At 43.8% G+C, this 18,271-nt stretch overlaps 1 protein-coding gene across 4 annotated transcripts in view; it reads left to right on the top strand.

The window, feature by feature from the left end:
- Positions 1 to 18,271, top strand: part of LOC144670145 (talin-2) — a 345,177-nt gene that overhangs the window by 87,686 nt on the left and 239,220 nt on the right. For 3 of the 4 annotated variants that reach the window (XR_013573826.1, XM_078532616.1, XM_078532619.1), the window contains exon 2: positions 11,423 to 11,469. The gene's annotated coding sequence lies outside the window, so the exon portion shown is untranslated. Of the gene's footprint in view, positions 1 to 7,038; positions 7,186 to 11,422; positions 11,470 to 18,271 lie in introns of those variants that run through there. The other variant, XM_078532618.1, reaches the window with a different exon arrangement.

The following is an 18,271-nucleotide window of genomic DNA, read 5'->3' on the forward strand; positions in this document are numbered from 1 at the left end:
TGGAATGTTCATACAAGTCACATCCCGGGAGATTGACGAGTTTGCTTTTGTCCATTGGAAGTGCTCAGAGTTTGACAGAACTACCAGCATGTGACTAGCTGAGGCCATTTTATCAGCCCAGCAATTATCCATTAAAAAAAATAATTTAAACAAGAGAATATGGAAGAGAAACAAAATTTTTAGATTTATTTTTCATGCGTTCTTGGCAGTGACAGAAGGCATTAAAAAAACACAATGGTTATTTTTATAAGTTGGGACATGGAATGCAGAGAAAAGAGTTGTGACATTTTGTATAAGGCATTTGCTTGGGCCATTGCAGTATTGTTCTGTTTTCAGAACCCTGTTATAGACAGAACATTAAAGCCATAGTCACCAAGAAATGGGTGGCATCTCCCATTCTGAGGGCAGACTTGAATGGCTGGACTACCCACTGGTGCAGGGAATGTATTGGATGAGGCTTAATAAAGTTTTTTTTATTATTATGAAGAGTTTTTATCAAGTGAAAAGGAAACAATTGTCTCTGGTCGAGGAATCAGTAATGAGGTGTCCTTTATTTAAAATTGTTACAGTGAGGGGAGAGGATAGCTGAGAGCTAGTACAAGTATGATGGGGTGAATGGCCTTCTCCTGTGCTATGAACTGCTCTGGTTTGTCTCATAAGTTGTAAGCCTATTTTGGGGAAACCTGTCTCCAAACTTGAGCACAGAAGCAGGTGTTGCTGTGGATCAGAAGGGAACATCTGTTGGCCTGTATTGAATTCCTCCAGTCTCCTCTTGTCGCTGTGCTGTTGATCCAGAGGAATGTTTTGGATTCCTTCGCACTTTGAGGTGCGTAATCAAGTTGTGGCATGTCCCCCATTACCCCTCGAGCCAATACTGATAAACTTGACTCAGACCAAACATTAAACTGGGATCTCATGGTAGTACTGGTGGTGTTTGTTACTCTGTCCGAACGATTTAACAATGTTCTCTGTTAACGAGACAAAACCACACCGATACCCAGCCCAAATAAATTAATGATATCTTTAATTGGTTCATAACCATTAATGGTTTTGGTTCCTGAGATTCACGAGTTTGTTGTAGAGTGGAAGGTTTCGGTCTATTTTTCCAGGACTTAAGCATGCAATCCAAGAGGAATCTTCATAGTAAGTTGTCAGGAAGGATCTCCGCATCAGATGTGTTGTTTCTCAGTGACTTGTGAGACCAGGATCTCCATTTGCCTTAAATAAAACCAGAAATTGCTGGAAATACTCAACAGGTCAGGCAAGCATGTGCAAAGAGAGAAACAGAAAGAGCCACACCCTGTCAATTTCGACTCAATGGACTCGTCTCTCAGTCTGGAATTTCTTCATTTTGATGTTGGTGTAAAATTGCTCCAAAAGCTATTGGATAGCTCCAGAGATCGCAGTCAGAAATGGGAATGTGATTGCCAAATCTGTTCTGTTGCTAATGAGCAGTGTCTCCCAGTCTGGAGCAGAATGTATTTCTCCATTTTCACTGTCACTAGCAGCTGCCTCTCCATCTTCAACACAACATTTCGTCAGATGAGATTTTGTATTTTTTATTAAATATTGAACTTATTGCTACATGGTCTTTGATATTTCTCAAATTTGAATTTGATTAAATATGCAGCTTTCTATACAAACTGGGGTATTAAACAGATTTCCTTTTTTGTAAGAATTCTGTGGGGGCACATTTGGTCCATGGCATTGCAACTATACAAAACATCAAGAAATACTCTGGTTCCTCTTCAAAAAAAGACACTCCAGCAAGTTAGCTAAACATGATTGGCTTTAACAAATCCATGATGGTTGGAATGCGGAATCCTTAATTAATCCACTTTTGCCCAACAGACTTGGATTTTGTCCTGTGCTATTGTTTCTAGGAGCTTCTCCACCACTGAAGATAAAGATCCTGTAGTTGCTGGGTTTATCTTCACACCCTTTTTTGAACAAGGGCGTAATGTTTGCAATTCTCCAGTCCTCTGGCACCTCCCCGAGACTGAGGAAGACTGAAAAATTATGGCCACTGCCTTTGCAATTTCCACTCTCACTTCCCTGAGTATCCTTGGATGCATCTCATCTGGTCCTGATGCCTTATCCACTGTAATTACAGCCAGCCTATCCAAAACCACCTCCTTATCAATTTTAAACCCTCCTTGTTGTAGGATGCTGTGTGTGTGTGTCTGCATGCCATTGTCATTGTAAAGATGCTTAGCAGAGCAGGGGTTAACATGGGACTGGAGAATAGCACCACCCATGGCATGATGGATAGAAGTCACATGATAATAGATGAGAGAACACTGTAGAAGCAGCCTACCTGCATGGAGCAGCACCATGTAAGACAGTACATGGGATCTGTGCATAGTTAAAGACTAACAATAAATGGTTCATGTTTAAACACACAAGTCTCAAGATCTCATCAGCGAGAGACACCACAGCTGGCACCATAACACAACTTGGTGAACAGCAGCGGTGATATGAAAGGTGGTATTTTAAATGATGAACTCAGCATCCCAAGATATGAAAAACTCTGAAGCCGAACTAAAGAGACATGCGCCCGAGAAGAAAAAGTGAAGAAACAGCTGAAGAAGCTTCGCTGCAGACTGAGAAGTTGAGGAATCCACCAGAATGAGTGGAAGTCCATTGCAAGACGCCCTGAATTAAAAAAAAGAAGAAAAAAATCTGGTCAGATTACAAAGACGAGTGAGCAAAAATACAAAAAAAATTGCAAGAGCCTGAGTGATGCAATGTGAAGAATACTGGTCAGTTCACAAGATGGTGAGCAAAAATACAAAAAAATTGCAAGACCCTGAATGACGCAGAGTCAAAGAACCTGGTCAGTTCACAAAACAGTGAGCAGAAATTACAAAAAAAAAAGCTGTACTTGCATTATATAATTAGGTGTCCTGCAGCTCAGCATACCCATGGGACAATGGGGAAAGCTGCAACGCCGGCCAGCACCATATAACATGGCTGTGCTGCGCTGAAGTAAAAAAAAAGTTAAATAAAGATCGGCTGGCAGAGCCAAGAGAGAAACCTGCAGAGCGCAGGTGAAAAAAAAGGGAAAAGCCTGCAGCGTTTAAACGAAAGGGAACCCCCTTTCAGTCGGGTCCCTGGCTCCTCGTATAGAAGAATGAATTGCTGCAGAGTTAACAGCTTGTAACCATTTTAAAAAGCGCACACCTGCCGAAACGCTCAAAGTGCGGGACATTCAAAATAAGAAGGACCTGCAGAGGTTAAAAAAGGGAGAGAAATGCCCAGAAAAGAGTCGCTGCAGTTTTAAAGGTTTAAAAAAAAACAGGCCCACAATCACCAGTAAGCCTGCCAATATAGGAAAAGAAATAAGTACTCTATCACAGAAGAAGAAACAAAACCACCTTCAGGGTTAAAAAAAAGTATGCCTTGAAATTGATTTTCAGGGCCCCAGAGAAGAAATTGCGGGTAATTTTTTGTAAAGTTTAAAGAAAATGGCCCACGGTCACGGGCATCTTGTAAAAGGGTGGGAGAATCACAGAGCCAGAACCAGCAGCTGCAGACAGCCTCAGTGAAAAAAAATGGTCACAGCACTGACAGCCTTAAAGGGGCAACAACATTTAAAACTGTAACTACAAGAAAAAAAAACAGCCATGGACAGCATATTAGAAGAGCCAGACACATTTTTTGCTATGGAAAGAGCTGAACCCGACCAAAGAATGGGAGTCTTGGAGAAGTCAATTTTTAGTTTACAGGAGAATTACAAGTAGATAAGTTTTTATCACAAAACAAAAACAAAAATACCTGGAAAAACACAGCAGGTCTGACAGCATCTGCGGAGAGGAACACAGTTAAAGTTTTGAGTCCGTATGACTCTTCAACAGAACTAAGGAAAAATAGAAAAGAGGTGAAATATAAGCTGGTTTAAGGGGGTGGAGGGGGAGGGGGGGGGTGGGACAGGTAGAGCTGGATAGAGGGCCAGTGATAGGTGGAGATAACCAAAAGATGTCATAGACAAAAGGACAAAGAGGTGTTGAAGGTGGTGATATTATCTAAGGAATGTGATAATAAGTTTTTATTCCTGTTTGGTTCACATGCTGGTGATGTATTCCACAATCAATATATAGATTGATACTCAACAATTTTTGGTGACACGTTAAAAGGCTTTGAAAGATATTTCAAGTTGTGGAGAGCACAGACCCGAGAAGAAAGTCTAGCACACCCCCGATAAAGCACCAATGGCAAAAAGAGACCTCAAAGTGGCCAACTCCCAATAAAACACTGTGAGCAACAGGAAACCCCAGAGAGAGGGAGCCAAAAGACCCCAGAGTGAGGGAAGCAGATGGAAGTGCAGAGTGAACAGGAAATAACAACCCTCAACTCCATAGTTGGGAAATCAACGTGGGAGCTGGGAAAACTCAACCAGATGTACAGCCAGGCAAAACAGTAGGCAGTAAAAACATGCAAAAGAGTTGCAATCCTGAAAGACTCTTTGAAGAATCAATATGTAGCCATGGAAAGAACATGAGTAGCTAAAAAGGACATTGAACATCACCAGGAAAAGATGCATTGGAAATATCAGTATCAACAAAATGATGCACTGAAGCCCAGAGTGAATTGGCAAGAGGTCAAAATGTAATAAACAGTTGAAAGACGAGTTGATTGCCCTTAAACATAAAATGCAAAAGGAATGCATAACCATTCAGCAACCAGAAGAAATGAAGACTGTCTTAAACAACAGAATGGCAGCACAGCAAAAGAAACTTGAGACTCTACTGAATTACAGGAAAACTCATGATGCAGCAAGCGAGCATCACAAAGCAAGGGAAAACCTGTTGAAGAATCCTCATGCTACAAGGACAGCTTAGGGCAACGTTTATTCTTCTGGAATATTACGAAGAGAAGCAAATGAATTTAGCGTCACTCTGAACAAACTGGAGAACCAGTTGGTGGAGAAGACTCAGCAATGTCCCATATTCCAGGAGGAAGCCGAAAGCTACAAGAAAGAGACTGAAGAGCTGAAGAAGCAGTCGAGCGAAAATGAGGCATTGAAAGGAAAAGCTGTAGAACGTCCCAAGCTGTGAGTGGATAATGAAGCCATGAGTAGCACAATTACAGAACTGAAACCAGTTCAGACTTCGCTGGAGACAGACCTGGCCAACAGTGAAACCAAACTGAAGCATGAGGACCAAGTTCTACTGTGGCCAGAGAAAGAAAAGACAGAAATAAGATTGGAAAATGTAAATCTGACACTGCAGTACGAGGAACTAGACGAAGATAAAGCGCTGGATTTCTCGGACGTACTGAGAGCCACTGAGCTGAATGAAAAGATTCATAAACTTGCAAAATGATTTGAAAATAAAACAGCGAGCAGATGTTTAACTGAGATTGTGAAACAAGTGGAAATGAAGGTTCCCTTTGCAAAGTGTATACATCCAGCAAGAGCACGGTGGACACCACACATAAGGAAAATTCGAGTCCAAGCTGGGAATGAACGAGTGCACATTCCCCTCTGAAGGAATGGGACAAACCCACAGACGGGTTGTTAATAAAGAGAAACATAACTCGGAAGGAGCACAGAAAGCGAATCAAATGGGGATAACCAAGCACCAGAAATGCAAAAGCACTATTACCGTTCCTCCAAACGTGGCAGACCGAGATATGGAAGAGCTGTCAAACCTCAAGACTGTCTGAATTTATAAAGTCAGGGACTTGAAATGGTGAGAAGTGATAGCAAGTAAAGACTGCATTGAAATGCTCTGTTGGAAGGGAGGAAAGTTTTCTTTGGAGAAGAAAGGGGGATGTCGTAGGCTGTGTGTATCTGCATGCCATTGTAATGTAGAGGCGCTCAGCAGCGCAAGGGTTAACATTGGACTTGAGAATAACCTCGCCCATAGTATGATGTATAGAGACACATGGTAATAGTCTAGAGAACACTCTAGAAGCAGCACAATGCATGACAATATCTGGGATCTGTAAATAGTTAAGGATTAACAATAAACGCTTCATGTTTAAGTATACATGTTGCAAGACCTCATCACTGAGACATCTAAAGAACCCATAATATAACACTTCTAGTGAATCACCTCCTCTTTCATCATGACCTGAACAGTATCACCTTCCTTGGTAAAGACAGATGCAAAGTAATCATTTAGTACTTCAGGTATGCCCTCTGTCTCCATGTGTAAATCCCCTTTTTGGTCCTTAATTGGCCCCACTCCTCTTTTTGCTATTTATGTACCTATAGAAGATTTTGGGATTTCCTTTCATGTTAGCTGCCAGCCTCATTCTCACCAGTTCAGCTGTGCGAAGAGATTGGAGAAGCTGGTATTGTTGTTCTTAGAGGAGTCCTTAGTCCTTAGGACTATTCATAGATTTTAAATAATTGGAAAAAGAACTAGAGAGGGAATTGAGGAGAAATTTCTGCACCCAGCAGTCTGCTAAGATCGTGAACGCAATACCTGAAGAGGTGATGGGAACAGATTCCGTAGGAACTCTTCAAAGGCAATTGGACATGTACTTGAAGAGGAATAATTTGCAGGGTTATGGGGAGAAAACTGGGATTTGGACAAAATTGGAAAGCTCCTTCAAAGATCAGGCACTGGCGAGACTGGCCGAATGTGCTGTAAAGTTCTGTAGATAATGGGAAACTCACACAGTACAGAGCAATTAACATTAGTTACATGTCCAGGCATTTTGGATACTAACATTGTGTCACTGCATTTGTAGGCAGAGTCTGTATTCAGTTTTATCTATATTCTCATGTGTTTTCATATTTTTGGCATCTTTATAATTTTTATGTCTGAATTAATGATGTAGCCATGCCTCAGTGTCTCCTCCATATCGTGCGTGCATGTTTTTTTTATCGGTCTGGGTTGGCAGGTCCTGTTCAGTGTGACTAATCCCTGCTTTATTGCCTGCAATGAACTGCTACAGTAATGATGGCACTGTTACCAAAGATAGGCTGCAACACACCCAGCCCAGTGGATTTAACGCCGGGTAGCTGAGCTTCCATGGCAACCTGCCAAATAAAGTAACGGTAAGGAAGAGTAATTTTACTTTGTCATTGAAGATTTTGTCAATGGCGGTTTTAGCTCCTGATCAGCAAAGGAGCTGGGAGATTGATGTCATTCAGCCAAACACAGTGAAAGTGATGATTACAAAGTGTGCAGTGCTGGTACTGAAGGAGCTGACTGTCATAGTTTGACACATGTAAGTTTGGCATTTGCGTTGGAATAAGCTGCAGCCGGCTTTGGTTTCTCAGTTTTAAATTGCTAATTACTGCACACCAGCATCTAAAAACGACAGGCATGAAAACACCAGCTGGCCCAGTTACCTACGCTTGTGATGCCTGGAGCATTGTGACTCTCCACTCCCGAGCTACCCCTCCCCCTCTCCCTGCCTGGAGAGGCAAAAGGGGAGTCAAAAGGAGGGAAAAAAAATCGTGGAAAATTCCTCCCTGACTCGCGATTACAGAAAGCTGTTTGCTGTTTAATCTCCTTTTCACACTTGGTTGAAGGACACATTTGTTTGGAAGTATCTGAGAGATGGGGATGCAGCCTCATGTTTTCTGTTGGGGAGGAGGTGGTGTAGTGGTATAGTCACTAACTGGTATTCCGGAGACCCAGGGTAATGCTCTGGGGACCCGGGTTCGAATTCCACCAAATTAAAAGTCCAATGGTGACCATGAAACCATAGTAAAAACCCACCTGGTTCACTAATGTCCTTTAGGGAAGGAAATCTGCCGTCCTTACCCAGTCTGGCCTACATGTGACTCCAGACCCACAGCAATGTGGTTGACTCTTAAATGCCCTGTGAACAGGGGCAATAAATGCTGGCCTAGCCAGTGATGCCCACATAAACGAAGAATAAGAAAATAGTATCTGAGCTTGGTGTGACAGAGCATGGAAAAAATTGTGATGCAGAAGGAGGCCATTAAAAAATAATTATCCAGCCTGTTCCCACCTTCCAGCTCTTGATCCATGGCCCTGGAGGTTATGGAACCTTTGTATAATGGGGGTTTCTGCCTCTTTCAGACCCCTCCAATTATCTACTGATTACCTTCTGCCAATTGTTTTCTATCTGGTTATTGGCCTCTCTGCTAAGGGCAATAGGTTCCTTCCTATCCACTCTATCATTATCTTCACCATTTAATACACTTCATACCTTTTATCCAAAGAAAACAACCCCAGCCTACCCAATCTTTCCTCTTTCCCAGAAACACCTTTGTAAATCTCTTCTGAACCCTCTTATGGGCAATCACCTCCTCCTTATAGCGCAGTGACCAGAGTTGTACACAGTGCTTGTTTGACCTATCATACCTCTGCTGGCTCTTTGAAAGGGTGGAACTATCCAACTAGTTTCACCGCCCCCTGTAATTTGCCCATAGTCCTGTAGTTTTCTGCCTTCATTCATCCAATTCCCTTGTGAAAGTTACTATTGAATCTGTTTTTATCAACCTTTCAGACAGTGCATTCCAGGTCACAACTCGCTGTGTAAAGAAAATAATTCCTGATCTCCCCCAGGTCTCTTTGCCAATTGCAAATTCCATTTTATTGAATCGAAGCAAAAAGCTTTACAGCAGAGGAGCAGAAGGCCATTTGGCCCATTGTATTTGTGCCTGTTACTATTTACTATTGTTACATTGTGTTTATGAATATATAAATATTAAGAGGAAACCTGAGTTATAAATGGTGTTTGTTTGTCTGAGCTCTGGGATTTAGTCAACTGGAAAGCATGCAATGTGAGATATTGAGTGCATCAAGTATTAATTTAATTTCAAACCAAAATATTGAAGGTGGGATGGGAACCAGGAGCCTTGGTGTGTGGACTCTGTCAAATGAGAAAAAACTCCTGCATTTCTTGTGAAGTTATAACCGGGGTAATGAGCCAATCACAGACTTTGCACCTTCCGCTTGTAAAGGAAGAAGTAGAATTTAAAAGGCACCTCATCATATCACAGCCAGTGAATGATGTTTGAGGCATTGTTATTCTAGCCAGTTTGCACACAAGTGAATTAAATTAACTCTTACTGCTTCTTGGTTTGTGGGTTTTGGGAGGAGTGCTGGTTTGGGCCCGAGGAGAATTCCCTCTGTCAGTCCAATCGCGCAATGGAATCTCTTACATCCCTCAACATTATCACTGAAATAGATGATCTGTTTGTTGATCCTTATTGTGCTCATTGATTGCCAGGTTTTCTATATTGTAACAATAACTGAAATTCAAAAGTAGGTGTTCGCTGTAAAGCACTTAGGAATGTCCAGTCGTTAGGAAAAGCGCTGTCTAGTTTCTTCCTTTCCTCCCTCTCTCCCCTTCATCTCTTCCTTCCTTTTCCTACCGGGCAGATGAGGCCATACAAGGTACAACACTCCTGACAGTCCAGCATGATTGAAATTTGCTTGCTTCAGGCTGATTTCTGTGCAGTATCGGAGTATTGAGTGCAGCACAGAACAGCACAGAACCAGCACATCAGTTGCTGAGAGTAGGGGTGAGGGTTAATACTTGGGAATCTCCAAATCTGAAGAGTGAAGCTGTGAAAGAGAGAGATTTCTGGATATCATGTGCACACGGGAACTGTTATGAAACCTCAAAAGAGGAAAGCAATTTTATAAAATTCTCCAGATTTATACATGCGACTATGTTGCATTCACACTTGGCACAAACAAACAAGCTATGAATATGACAGCAAACTAACATTGGCGATATCAGTCTTTCACCCAGTAATCTGCTCAGACTGCTGCTTGTAAATCAATATTGGGTATGTGTCATGTTGGCTGACACTTCCAACCGACAGCTTCACTGCTTTTTGAGGCAGACGGTGGCGTAGAGGGAATGTTACTGGGCCAATAATCCAGAGGCCCAGGCGGATGCACTGGGCACATGGCTTTAATCCTAAGGCAGCTGGTGGAATTTAAATTGAGTTAATGAAAAAAAATCTGTAATTGAAAAGCTGGTCTCAGTAATGAAGACCATCACCATGAAACTAACATCGACTGTCATAAAAACCCATCTGGTTCACTAATGTCCTTTAGGGAGGGAAATCTGCCGTCCTTACCCGGACTGGCCTACATGTGACTCCAGACCCACAGCAACGTGGTTGACTCTTAACTGCCCTCTGAAATGGCTGAGCAAGACACTCAATTCAGGGGCAACAAATGTTGGCCTTGCCGGCAACATCCACATCCCATGAAAGGATAAAGAAACAGCAGCAAGCCTTCTGAACACCCGTGATGATGACTAAACCACACGTCAGGCCTACAGACCTTTCCTCCATTGAGTTGACTATGGGCTCTGGTGATGGGGAGGGGTGGCTGTAACCCAGGGCTCCTAATGCTAGTGGAGTGACACAGTAACTTGTTTTCACACAGCCCAATGTAAGCGCCTGAGTGAGAGGAATGGGGATTAATGTCGAAAAGGCCTTAGCTAGACCACATCTGGTGTACTGTGTACAGTTTTGGTCTGCTTATTTAAGAAAGGATATAATTACATTACAAGCAGTTCAGAGAAAGTTCGTTTGACTGATTCCTGGGATGGAGGGCTTAACTTATGAGGAAAGGTTGAGAAGGTTGGCCTATATTCATTGGAGTTTAGAAGATATGAGATGTGGCCTTTTTGGGAGATATAATATTCTGAGGAGATTTGACAGGGTGGATGCTGAGAGGATGTTTCCTCTTGTGGGGCAGTCTAGAACTAGGGGACACAGTTTAAAAATTGAGGGTCTCCTATTTCAGACCGAGATGAGGAGAATTTTTTTCTTTCAGGGTTGTTAGTCTGTGGAATTCTCTTCCTCAGGGAGCAGTGGAGGCTGGGTCATTGAATTTATTCAAGGCTGAGTTAGACAAATTTTTGATAGACAAGGGAGTCAAGAGTTATTGGGGGCAGCCAGGAAAGTGGAGTTAAGGCCACAATCAGATCAGCCATGATTTTATTGAATGGTGGAGCAGGTTCGATGGGCTGAATGGCCTACTCTTTGGATCCTTGTGTTCTTGTGCAATTGTGAGATGAGCATCAAGTAGCAGTGGAGCAGCTGCTAAAGTGTAGAGCTGGAAATCTTCCAATCGCTTAGGTAAGTGTTTGCCTGTTCTGTAGCATCCTATCCAAACAGTCTACAGCACAGAGACAGGTCATTCAGCCCAACTGGTCTATACCAGCATTTAAGCTCCACATTAACCTTCTCCCACCCTACTCCATCTCAGTCTTCCACATCCCTCTGTTCCTTTCTCCCTCCTTCCCTTAAGTTGCAGCTGATGCGTTGCCCTAGACAGCACATGATGCTGCTCCCTTAAAGCCAGAGTCTGTCAGGTTCTCTCCATTTTCTGGGGTGAAATGTCTGTAAATACTGCAGTTGGATTGAGGGTATAATAATTTACGCAAACTGCTTGTTTGAGTGTTGTAGAAGCTGTATTTCAGGGCAATCATTAATCACTGCTTTTTTAAACATTCCTTTCAGCTGTGACCTGAAGACAAAAGCCAGAGGATTAACATCCCAGGATTGAGGTGAGATTTATTTCTAATCTCTGTTCCTTTCAGATTAAATACTCTGTCTGCAAGGCCACATCTCCATTGGTTAAACACTTTGGCATGGAGAGGTTTTTGGGTCTTGAATAATCCTCATGCTGTCCTTGAAAGTGATGACCAGCCACATATTCACAGGGAATAATCATTATATTAAAATTTACCTCAGCTTCCCATCGACTTAAATATATGGCACAGAAACTGGCCATTCGGCCCACCAAGTTGCTACTCTACTCGAGCCTCGACCCGTCTTTCCTCATCTAAATCAATCATTGTAGCCGCCTGTTCCTTTCTTGCTTCAACTACTCCCTGTGATAGCAAATTCCACATTCTCACCACCCTGGGTAAAGAGGTTTCTCCTGAATTCCCGATTGGATTTCTTGGTGACCATCTTAGATTGACGGTTGCTAGTTATACTCTTTCACAGGAAAGTACCTACGCTGTCAAAACCTGCCTTCGTTGTAAAGTCCTCTGTAAGGCCACCCCTTCAGCATTCGCTTTCCTCGAACTGGTTGTTAAAAATATACAGTGATGCCTCTACTCTCTCTTAGCTTCTTGTAAAATGACTTGTGTGAAAGGAAGCACTGTGCCATATATCCTGAATCAGGAATGTGGACAAAACCGCAGTACAAATAAATACTCAAAAAATTAACATCCAATTTATTGGCTCATTAGCGAATGCAAGTATTAGCTCAGAAGTAATCTGCAGAAGTTGCAATGGAATCTCTTGCATTGCGCAAGTTGTGGTTTATTCTCCATGAATCTGTTCAAACCAAAATGCTTATTTAATGAGAAAGAGCTGAGATCTTTATGGAACTGCAGCTTGATTTCTGTTCAGTCCCTTCCCCAGAGTGTGTGTGTGGGGGAGTTTCTGTGTGGGGGTGTTGTGGATGGGGGGGGGTTTGTGTGTGTGTGGGGGCTTGTGGGGGGGTGTATGTGGGGGTTTTTGTGGGTGGTGGGTGTGGCTGGGGGAGTTTGTGGGTGGGGTGTTGTGGTTGGGTGGTGTATGTGTGGCAGTTTGTGGGTGGTGTGTGTGTGTCTAGGTGAGATGTGTATTTCTGTTTTTCTTGTCCTCATTAGCATCTATATTTTTGAGTACAGAAGGAAAGACTTGCATTTATGTAGCGCCTTTCACAACTTCAGGATGTCCCAAAGTGTTTGACAGCCAATGAAGTACTGTTGCAGAGTAGGAAACATGGCAGCCAATTTGCACACAGCAAGCTCTCAGGAACAGCAATAAGATCATGACCAGGGAATCTGTATTTCGCAGGGCTAATTGAGGGAGAACTATCAAGCTGAACTCTCTCTTATTTAAGTAGAGCCACAGGATTGTTAACATCTACCTGAGATGGCAGAGGGGCCTTGGTTTAACATCTCCAAAAGATAGCTCCTTTGGCAGTGCAGCACTCCCTTTGCACTCAAGATAACTAACCTCCATTGTGTTTTTTTCTATTTATTCATGGAATGGGGACATCTCTGGAAAGGCCAGAATTTATTGCTCAGCCTTAATTGACCTTGAACTAAGTGGCTTGTTAGGCCATTTCAGAGGGCAGTTAAGAGTCAACCACATCACATGTAGGCCAGACCAGGTAAGGATGGCAGATTTCCTTCCCTAAAGGACATTAGTGAGGCAGATGGGACTTTTTGACAATCTGGTAGTTTTATGGTCATCATTATGTATACTAGCTTTTTATTCCATGTTTAATATTAACTGAATTTTAAATTTCCTCACTTCCATGGTGGAATTTGAACTCTTGTCTCTTGATGATTAGTCCAAGTCTCTGGATCTCTACTGCAGTAAAATTACCAATAACTGACTGTTCACTGTAATCCCGAACACATGTTTTTTGCATTTATTGCTCATCCCCAATTGCCCTTGAGAAGGTAGTGGTGAGCTGCCTTGAACCGCTTGTAGTCCCTGTGGTGTAGGTACACCCACAATGCTGTTAGGGAGGGAGTTCCAGGATTTTGACCTAGCGACAGTGAAGGAATGGCGATATATTTCCAAGTCAGGATGGTGAGTGACTTGGAGGGGAACTTGCAGGTGTTGCTGTCCCCATGTGTCTGCTGCATTTGTCCTTCGAGATGGCAGTGGTCATGGGTTTGGAAGGTGCTTAAAAGGAGCCTTGGTGAGTTGCTGCAGTGCATCTTGTAGATGGTACACACTGCTGCTACTGTGCGTCGGTGGTGGAGGGAGTGAATGTTTGTGGATGGGGTGTCAATCAAGCGGGTTGCTTTGTCCTGGATGGTGTCGAGCTTCTTGAGTGTTGTTGGAGCTGCACTCACCTAGGCAAGTGGAGAGTGTTCCATCACACTCCTGACTTGTGCCTTGTAGATGGTGGGCTGACTTTGGGCAGTCAGGAGGTGAGTTACTCACCGCAGGATTCCCAGCCTCTGACCTGCTTTTGTGGCCATAGTATTTTTTTGGCTAGTCCAGTTCAGTTTCTGGTCAATAGTAACCCCCAGGATGTTGATAGTGGGGAATTGAGTGATGGTGATGCCATTGAATGTCAAGGGGCGATGGATGGTTAGATTCTCTCTTGTTGGAGATGATTATTGCCTGACACCTCTGTGCGCGAATGTTACTTGCCACTTGTCAGCCCAAGCCTGGGTATTGTCCAGGTCTTGCTGCATTTGGACATGGACTGCTTCAGGATCTGAGGAATGTTGCTAATCATTGTGTAACCATCAGCGAACATCCCTGCTTCTGACCTTATGATGGAAGGAAGGTCATTGATGAAGCAGCTGAAGATGGTTGGGCCGAGGACACTACCCTGAGGAACTCCTGCTGTGATGTCCTGGAGCTGAGATGATTGACCTCCAACAACCACAACCATCTTCCTTTGTGCTAGTTATGACTCCAACCAGTGGAGAGTTTTCGTCCTGATTCCCATTGACTCCAGTTTTTCTAGGGCTCCTTGATGCCACACTCGGTCAAATGCTGCCTTGATGTCAAGCGCAGTCACTTTCACCTCACCTCATGAGTTTAGTTCCTTGGTCCATGTTTGAACCCAAACTGAGCGTCAGTGAACCGTTTGATTCTGGGTAAGTGCCGCTTGATAGCACTGTTGACGACTCCTTCCATCACTTTACTGATGATGGAGAGTAGACTGATGGGGCGGTAATTAGCTGGGTTGGATTTGTGCTACTTTTTGTGGACAGTACATATCTGGACAAATTTCTATATTGCTGGGTAGGTGCCAGTGTTGTAGCTTGGCTAGAGGCCCAACAAGTTCTGGAGCACAAATCTTCAGTACTATTGCCGGAATATTGTCAGGGCCCATAGCCTTTGCAGTATCCAGTGCCTTCAGCCATTTCTTGCTATCACGTGGAGTGAATCGAATTGGCTGAAGACTGACATCTGTGATGCTGGGGACCTCCGGAGGAGGCTGAGATGGATTGTCCACTTGGCACTCCTGGTTGAAGATTGTAGCAAATGCTTCAATCTTATCTTTTGCACAGATGTGCTGGACTCCCCCATCATTGAGGATGAGGCTATGAAGCCTTCTCCTCCAGTGAGTTGTTTAATTGTCCACCACCATTCACAACTGGATGTGGCAGGTCTGCAGAGCTTAGATCTGATTGCAGGTTGTGGTATCGCTTAGCTTTGTCTATCACTTGCTGCTTATGCTGTTTGGCAGGCAAGTGTTGTAGCTTCACCAGGTTGACACCTCATTTTTAGGTGTGCCTGGTGCTGCTCCTGGCATGCCCTCCTGCACTCTTCATTGAACCAGGGTTGATCCCCTGGCTTGATGGTAATGGTAGAGTGGGGGATATGCTGGGCCATGAGGTTACAGATTGTGTTCGAGTACAATTCTGCTGCTGCTGATGGCCCACAGTGCCTCATGGATTCCCAGTCTTGAGTTCATAGATATGATCAAAATCTATCCTATTTAGCATGGTGATAATGCCACACAACACGATGGAGGGTATCTTCAATGTGAAGGTGGGACTTTTTCTCCACAATGACTGTGTGGTGGTCACTCCTACCGATACTGTCATGGACAGATGCATCTGTGGCAGGCAGGTTGGTGAGGATGAGGTCAAGTATGTTTTTCCCTCTTGTTGGTTCCCTCACCACCTGCCGCAGACCCAATCTAGCAGCTGTGTCCTTTAGGACTCAGCCAGCTCGGTCAGTAATGGTGCTACCGAGCCACTCTTGGTGATGGACATTGAATTCCCCCACCCAGAGTACATTCTGTGCCATTTCCACCCTCAGTGCTTCCTCCAAGTGGTGTTCAACATGGAGGAGCACTGATTCATCAGCTGAGGGAGGGCGGTACGTGGTAATCAGCAGGAGGTTTCCTTGCCCATGTTTGACCTGATGCCATGAGACTTCATGGGGTCCGGAGTCGATGTTGAGGACTCCCAGGGCAACTCCCTCTCGATTGTATATCACTGTGTCGCCACCTCTGCTGGGCCTGTCCTGCTGGTGGGACAGGACATACCCAGGGATGGTGATGGTGGTGTCCGGGACATTATCTGTAAGGTATGACTCCATGAGTAGGACTATGTCAGGCTGTTGCTAGTCTTGACTAGTCTGTGAGACATCTCTCCCAACTTTGGCACAAGCCCCCAGATATAACTAAGGAGGACTTTGCAGGGTCGATGGGGCTGGGTGTGCTGTTGTCGCTTCCGATGCCTAGGTTGATACCAGGTGATCCATCCGGTTTCATTCCTTTTTGTAGTCTTCGTAGCAGTTTGATACAACTGAGTGGTTTGCTAGGCCATTTCAGGGGGCATTTACGAGTCAGCCACGTTGCTGTGGGTCTGGAGTCACATGTAGGCCAGACCAGGTAAGGACGGCAGATTTTCTTCCCTAAAGGACATTGGTGAACCAGATCTGGTCACTACCATTACTGAGACCAAATTTTTAGTTCCAGGTTTACTGACTGAATTTAAATTCTACCAGCTGCTGTGATGGGATTTGAACCCATGTCCCCAGAGCAATGGACTGGGCCTCTGGATTACTAATCTAGTGACATTACTGCTCTGTGACCACTTCTCTGTCTCACACACAAAGATGAGCTGTAGATGAAGGTTAAATAATGTCACAGCTTATAGTGTTACAGTCTCTTTCATGCCAAGCCTGTGGCTTCACAGGTGCTTCAGTTGAAGTGTAGGTCTGATAAAGTGAAGGATTCTCAGTAATCTGTCAGGCTTCTTGTAGTCGAATTTGCAGGAGGTTGGATCATACAATGGAAGGTTGATAGGATGCAGTCACATCCGACTTATACATGTTGAGTTTCGATGCCCCCTTTTGTCCAGGGTGAAACAGCGAGTTAGGCTGGCTGGAATTCACTTGCCCTTCTTGATTGATCCATCCTTAAACAAAGGGATGTGTGACTTCCCTGGATGGCTGTGAATGTCCATATCTAATTAGGTATTTGCTTGAAACTTAGGACTGTCTGAAGCTCAAAATGCCAAAGGTCACATGATGTACATTTTAATAACCTGCGTGTGTCCAATTGTTAAAAGTTTTGACTGAAAGGTCATAATATACTGGGATGTGACAATTTATCCCTCAACTAACATCTCCAAACAACAGATTGTTTGGTCATTATCACAGTGCACTTTATGAGATCTTGCTGTGCGCAAATTGTCTGCTACGTTGTAACACTTCAAACCTACTTTGTTGGCTGTAAAGCACTTTGGAACATCCTGAGGTTGTGCCAGGTGCCATATAAATGCAGCTTGGCTCTTCCAGTTGTTCAGTGGTGTTACTTGGTGCAACAACACTGTCAGGTATCTGTGTCTGCAACAGTCCAAAAATGATCATGGAATCTTGCATTCCTGAGCTCCGCTCCTTCTTTCCCACCGTCCCCTTCAACTCCGCCGGTTGGAGTTTTTTGTGTGGTACACAACACAGGAAGTGGATTGAAAGGTGAATTGTGGAGGTGGAATCTGTCCCTTTGCACCGTCAAGCCAAGGGGTATCAAGCTCTTGATTTACCTGCATTGGTCAATCTTTAATTTAAAACTTGGTAAATTCTGCCAGGGTTTGTAGAACAGTGTGGAGTGACAATCATTTAAAACAGAAATCCAAATGGACTGTGGGGGGAAAGAGAGAGAGAGAGAGAGAGTTGTGTTCAAGCTGGTGTTTTGCAGCATTTCATGCTCAATATTTTGCCTGCGACTTTGGCAGCCGAAACATCTGAGTTCATTAGGCCGCCTGAATATGGCTGAAGCGATGTGATTGGACAGCAGTAAGTCGGAGTCTGTCTGGAACAAAGGGGCAGGAAGCTGCAATCCCGGTCGGTATCAGTGGTTAATGTGCCGTAGGACACCCTTTCTGCTATATCCCGAGTTTGCTTTATCCCTTGGATTTTCAGAGATTAAGCATTCTGCTTTCATACTTTAAAGGGCACTGGAGGACAGAATGATACTTGGAGGGCATTAATTTTCAGTCAAGTGGCTGTATAATTGAATTGTATAAAGTAATAACTATGCAGTGTTGACAACATAGCCTTAATGTTTGTCAGCAAGGAGGGAAAAATCCTTGCATTTATATAGTGCCTTTCACAATCTCAATGTCCCAGAGCATCTACAGCCAATGGAACATTTTTGAAGTGTTGGAATGTCCGAAAGAGAGCAGCCAATCTCTGCACAGCAAGCTCCCACAAACAACAATGTGCTAATGACCAGATAATCTGGTTTAATGATGTCGATTGGTGGGGTTAATATTGGCCTATCTTTGAGAGATGATTTCCCTGCTCTTCTGTGAAGTAGGTGCCTTGGGATCTTTTACATCCACCTTGAGAGGGCAAACAAGGCCTCGATTTAAT

This window comes from Cetorhinus maximus, chromosome 30, assembly GCF_964194155.1.
Source record: "Cetorhinus maximus chromosome 30, sCetMax3.hap1.1, whole genome shotgun sequence".
In the NCBI taxonomy this organism is placed as follows: Eukaryota; Metazoa; Chordata; class Chondrichthyes; order Lamniformes; family Cetorhinidae; genus Cetorhinus; species Cetorhinus maximus.